Source organism: Silurus meridionalis, chromosome 13, assembly GCF_014805685.1.
Source record: "Silurus meridionalis isolate SWU-2019-XX chromosome 13, ASM1480568v1, whole genome shotgun sequence".
Taxonomy (NCBI): domain Eukaryota; kingdom Metazoa; phylum Chordata; class Actinopteri; order Siluriformes; family Siluridae; genus Silurus; species Silurus meridionalis.
Window position 1 is genome coordinate 14,552,748 of NC_060896.1, and position 6,561 is coordinate 14,559,308.

Genomic DNA, 6,561 nt, shown 5'->3' on the forward strand with positions numbered 1-6,561 from the left:
CTTTTCACTGCAAGCCACTGTACAATTGTTACATTCTTTATTTTACATTTTATTTTATAGACATTTTGTAATGTATTCTTGGTTATACCTCATTCAGATTCCCTGTTCACAACACAGGAAGCAGTAATGGAGACTACAAAGCCTGTGCAATAGCAGCGTATAGTTGATCTTTTCACCAAGCAGGTCAGAGGCGTCTGAAATTTTCAAGATCTCTGTTTCTTAATGATGGTCACTCAGTACCCTAGGCCTGCACATTTTACCGAATCAGCAATTCATCCTGGTTGAGGATTTTTAATCAGGTTGAGTTTAAGCAGGGAAAATATCCACATGTGCATGCTGTGTTCAAAGACCAAGATTGAGAAACCTTGGTTCAGAGCGTACATATATAATCTGCAAGGTCTGAAAGCACACCTGCTTCAAGATCAATGTGAGCTAAAAGCCAAACTTGTGGTGAATCATTCTCCCCACGTTCTTGTGTTCATGGCTACTACTTTAGGTCATACTTTTGCGCACTTTCAAACAGTGTAGTGATCGAGCATTTAAGTTCTGTTTTCTTATTCTGGAACTTGAATTGATGAAAATGCTGACTGGTGTTGCATGGAGACATCAAGTGTAACAGAGCTAGATCTAAGAGCTCATACTTTTACTGATCTGTACATAGTAAAGTCTGTGTTTAGTTTTTTGGGAGGGGTTTTTGACAAAAATATCTTCAGGAGCTCATCATTGGTTATCCACCCATTTTAAAATGGTCAAACATAGTGCTTGAACCTTGAACCTTGATCAGGGACCTACTATATACAAATGAAGGAAAGAACTGCGCTGATATACTTCTAGGAAAAAAAATGTCCCTTTTTGCCTTTTCATGTTGTGGCAGCTTTGCCTCAGATGACGAAGGAGCAGGACATAGACCTAAGCTTAAATACAACAAGCTGTGCACAATTTACTTCTGTTATTATTTCAATTTTATTTGAGTTTTGGTTTTAGCCATTGTGAAATGAATTAGCCTCTACTTAGCATGAACCTTTAAATACATTTAAAAACTAAAATAAAAAAGGAAAACAATAGCTGAAAAGAAAAAAAAAAAAAACATATGTACTGGCAACATGTTAAAAAAAAATATTGTACTCATTTAATTTTGACAGAATTATTTTTATTAAAATACACATCCATGAGCATATGATGGTTGTCTCTTGTGTTATTTTGCCTGCCTTCTTTCTTTGCATGCAACAAATATTCCTAGCTATTTGCTCAGTCTGACACCAAATTAAGTTTTTACTCTTAGAAGTAAATGTGTCTATATGTAAAGTGTCAAAAAAAACATAAAGGAAAAATATAAAAAAACCATATAAAACTATATGTAAAGGAAAAAGACCGAATCCTGAAAGGAGAAGGATTGGGAGAACAACTCATCAGTTTTGACTATATGGTCTACAAATATGCTTTTTTTTAAAAAAATGCATACCAGTGCATCCGGAAAGTATTCACAGCTCTTCCCTTTTTCCACATTTTATGTTAGTCTTTTCCCAAAATGGATTAAGTCATTATTTTCCTAAAAATTCAACAAACAATACACCATTATAACAATGTGAAAGAAGTTTTTGAAATCTTTAAAAATGTATTTAAAAAATAAATTAAACAATAAATAAAATCACATGTACATATAGTAGTGTGAAAAAGTGTTCCTGATTTCTTATTTTTTGCATGCTTGTCCCTTTAATGTTTCAGATCATCAAACTAATTTAAATATTAGTAAAAGAACAAGTGAACACAACATGCAGTTTTTAAATGAAGGTTTTTATTATCGAGGGAAAACAAAATCCAAAGCTACATGGCCCTGTGTGAAAGTGTTTGCCCCTAAATCTAATAACTGGTTGGGCCGCCCTTAGCAGCAACAACTGCAATCAAGCGTTTGTGATAACTTGCAGTGAATCTGTTACAGCGCTGTGGAGGAATTTTGCTCCACTCATCTATGCAGAATTGTTGTAATTCAGCCACATTGAAGGGTTTTTGAGCATGAACCGCCTTTTTAAGGTCATGCCACAGCATCTCAATAGGATCACGAACAGATGGCTGTAGATTTTCCTTCAGGATTTTTTGGGTAAACAGCAGAATTCAAGGTTCCATTTATCACAGCAAGTCTTCCAGGTCCTGAAGCAGCAGAACAGCCCAAGACCATCACACTACCACCACCATATATTACTGTTGGTATGATGTTCTTTTTCTGAAACGCGGTGTTATTTTTATGCCAGACGTAATGGGGGACACACCTTCCAAAAAGTTCAACTTTTGTCTCGTCAGTCCACAGAGTATATTCCGAAAAGTCTTGGGGATCATCAAGATGTTTTCTGGCAAAACTGAGACAAGCCTTTATGTTCTTTTTGCTCAGCAGTGGTTTTGGTCTTGGAACTCTGCCATGCAGACCATTTTTTTACTGTCTCTTTCTTATAGTGCAGGTCCTATTTAAGAGATTTATTTATTGTGAACAGGTGTGGCAGTAATCAGGCCTGGTTGTGGTGAGAGAAATTTAACTCAGGTGTGATAAATCACAGTTTTAACAGGGGGCAAACACTTTTTCACAGGGCCATGTAGTTTTGGATTGTGTTTTCCCTCAATAATAAAAAACCCACATTTACAAACTGCATGTTGTGTTTACTTGTGTTATCTTTTACTAATATAAGTGCGACAAGCATGCAAAACAAATTTTACACTTTTCACACACAAACACTTTTCCACACCATTAAGTTTTCACAGCCTTTGTTCAATACTTTGTTGTAGCACCTTTGGCACCAGTTACAGCCTCGAGTCTTTTTGAGTTTGATGCTACAAGCTTGGCACAAAGATTTTTGGGCAGTTTCTCCCATTTCTTTTTTGCAGAAACTTTCAAGCTCCATCATGTTGGATGGGGAGCATTGGTACACAGCCATTATTAGATCTCTCTAGAGCTTTAATTCAAATCTGGGCTCTGGCTGGGCCACTCAAGGACATTCACAGAGCCGTTCCATAGCCACTCTTTTGTTATCTTGGCTGTGTGCTTAGCGTCAATGTCCTGTTGGAAGATGAACCATCGCTCCAGTCTGAGGTCCAGAGCACTCTGGAACAGATTTAAATTAAAGATGCCTCTATAGATTGCTGCATTCATCTTTCCCTCGATCCTGACTAGTCTCCCAATTACTGCTGCTGAAAATCATCCCCACAGCATGATGCTGCTACCACCATGCTTCACTATAGGGATGGTATTGGCCAGGTGATGAGCAATGCCTGGTTTCCTCCAGACACAATGCTTGGCATTCAGGCAAAACTGCTGTGAATTCTTTTTTATTTTTTTTATTTTATTTATTCTTAATAAATTTGCAAAGATTTCAAACAAACTTCTTTCACATTGTCATTATTTGGTGAATTTTGAGGAAAATAAGAAATGTATTCCATTTTGAAATGAGACTGTAACATAACAAAATGTGGAAAAAGTAAAGAGCTGTAAATACACTGTATGACATTTGGCAAATGTCCTTGTCCAAAGCAACTTCTAATTTATGTAAATGAGCAGTTGAAGGTTATGGGCCATGCTAAGGGCCCCTGCAGTGACAACTTGGATGTGCTGGGATTTAAACTCATGCCCTCTAAACCGAGCTACCACTCCTCATGGTCCAACATACATGCTACATGCTGCTCAATCAGCCAAGCTGGCTTCTGTACTTCTCCTTCTTGACCTTTCAGCAGCATTTGACAAAGTCAACCACAAGACTCTCCTGTCTACTCTCACAAGCCTCGGTATTCGTGGAGCAGCATGGGAATAGTTTGCGTCCTACCTGGAAGGTCGCTCATACCAGTTAACATGGAGGGGGTCCACATCTGCCCCACGCAGACTCTCCACTGTTATCCCACAAGGCTCAGTACTTGGTCCCCTCCTTTTTTCCCTCTATACTCACTCTTTTGGTGAAGTTATATCCTCACATGGGGTTTCTTTTTACTGCTATGCTGATGACTCATCTTTTCTTTTCCTCCCTCAGATATCACAGCTTCCAGCTCGGATCCCAGCATGCTTGGTGGACATATCCTCATCGATGAGTGCTCATCAACTAAAACTCAACCCCCACAAAACAAAACTGCAGGTTATCCCAGGTGATTAATCTCCAGGTCAGGATCTCAGAATATCTCTTCATAGCTCTCTGCTCTCCCCTTCAGCCACTGGACATTTCTATCTGCACAGGCTGCCCAGGTGCTTGTTCAGTCACTTGTCCTTTCAAGACTGGATTACTGCAACTCTCTGCTGGCAGGTTTTCCTCTGAACGCTTTTCATTCACTGCAAATGATGCAAAACACAGCTGCAAAACTTATGCTCAACCTGCCCAAGTTTTCCCACACCACCCCACTGCTGTGCTCCCTCCACTGGATTCCGGTAGCTGCACGTATCAGATTCAAAACACTGATGCTTGCCTACAAAGCCAAAAATAGACCAGCACCATCTTACCTCAGAGACCTCATCACATCTCGCAATGCATCACGCTGTCTGAGATCCTCCAGAACTGCTCCACTAGTACCACCTTCTCTCAGGGTAAGAAGTAAGTATACCTCATGGCTCTTCTCTGTTCTGGCATCGAAGGTGGTGGAATGAACTTCCCCTAGATGTCCAAACAGCAAAGTCCCTGGCTATCTTCAAGCGACGGATGAAGACCTACATCTTCCTAAAACACTTAAACTAACACTTTCCAAGTTTGCTTTGTAATCTAGCATACCAGTGCAGATTTATTAATTGAAGACACTTTGGAAAAGGGTGTCAGCTAAATGCCACAAATGTAACTGTAACGTTTGGTCTTTCCAACCTGCTTCAGGTGCTTTATGGCCATAACCATGTTTAAAAAGATGTTAACTGTTTTTATCTATTCATATTCATGATCAGATATTTACAGCTTTATTTCTTGAATGTGTGAAATGTTGTGCTTCTTTCCATGGAAATAGATAACAATGGGATTTTACATGTGCAAACATGTTATTGACAATTACACTGTTCTACTGAGGACACCATTGCTCATCTCCTTCACACTACGATGAGCCACCTGGACGACAGAAATAGGAATTATACAAAGATGCTGTTTGTGGACTACAGTTCAGCATTTAACACCATAAATCCCTCCACACTCACCTCTAAGTTGGAGGTCCTGGGACTCAGCCTGCCGTTGTGTCAATGGATCTCTAACTTCCTGACAGACCGACCACAAGCCGTACAGGTGGGAAAACACACTTCCTCCACCCTCAGCACTGGAGCTCCCCAGGGTTGTGTTCTGAGCCTGTACACGTATGACTGTGTGGCCACTTCCAACTCCACCACCATCATCAAGTTTGCTGACGACACTGTTGTGGTGGGCCTGATCTCCAACAACGACAAGACGGCCTACCTACAGGAGGTTAAAAACCTGGATAGATGGTGCCAGGAGAACAACCTTCTCCTGAACGTCAGCAAGACTAAGGAGTTGATCGTGGACTTCAGCACGAAGCAGGAGCGGTCATACCAACCGCTAAACATCAGTGGGACCCCAGTGGAGAGAGTGGACAGTTTCCAGTACCTTGGTGTTCACATCACACAGGACCTGTCTTGGTCCTGTCACACCAACACCCTGGTGAAGAAGGCCCGGCAGCGTCTGTACCATCTGAGACGCTTAAGGGACTTTAAACTACCCTCTTAGGTGCTAAAGACTTTCTACACCTGCACCATTGAGAGCGTTCTGACGGGTAGCATGACTTCCTGGTTCTGGAACAGCACCATGCAGGACAGGCGAGCCCTCCAGACGGTGGTGCGTTCAGCTGAACGTACCATCCACACCGAGCTCCCTAACCTGCAGGACATCTACAGCACGCGGTGCGGGACCAGAGCCAGGAAGATTATGAAGGACCTCAGCCATCCCAATAATGGACTCTTTTCTCTGTTGCGGTCAGGGAAACGCTTCCGCTCCCTGGAAGTGAACACAGAGAGAATGAGGAAGAGCTTCTTCCCGCAGGCCATTCGGAGTTTAAACCAGGAGACACCCAGGATCTAAAAATTGGCCCACTCTCTCCATCATCACACTTCTTCTCTGTACATATCTCACCTTTCGCACCACGACACTTTAAACTCTGAACTTGCACAGCACAGTGCACTTGCACATTTTATACCATATACCTTATACATACGTGTGTGTATATATATATATATATATATATATATATATATATATATATATATATATAGTGAGGAAAATAAGTATTTGAACACCCTGCTATTTTGCAAGTTCTCCCACTTAGAAATCATGGAGGGGTCTGAAATTGTCAGGTAGGTGCATGTCCACTGTGAGAGACATAATCTAAAAAAAAAATATCCAGAAATCACAATATATGATTTTTAAACTATTTATTTTCCTCACTGTGTATATATATATATATATATATATATATATATATATATATATATATATATATATATATATATATATATATATATTCTTATATATATATTCTTATATATATATATTCTTATATTTTATTTTATATAGTTTTTATACTTTATTTATGAGTCTTCATTTCACTGCA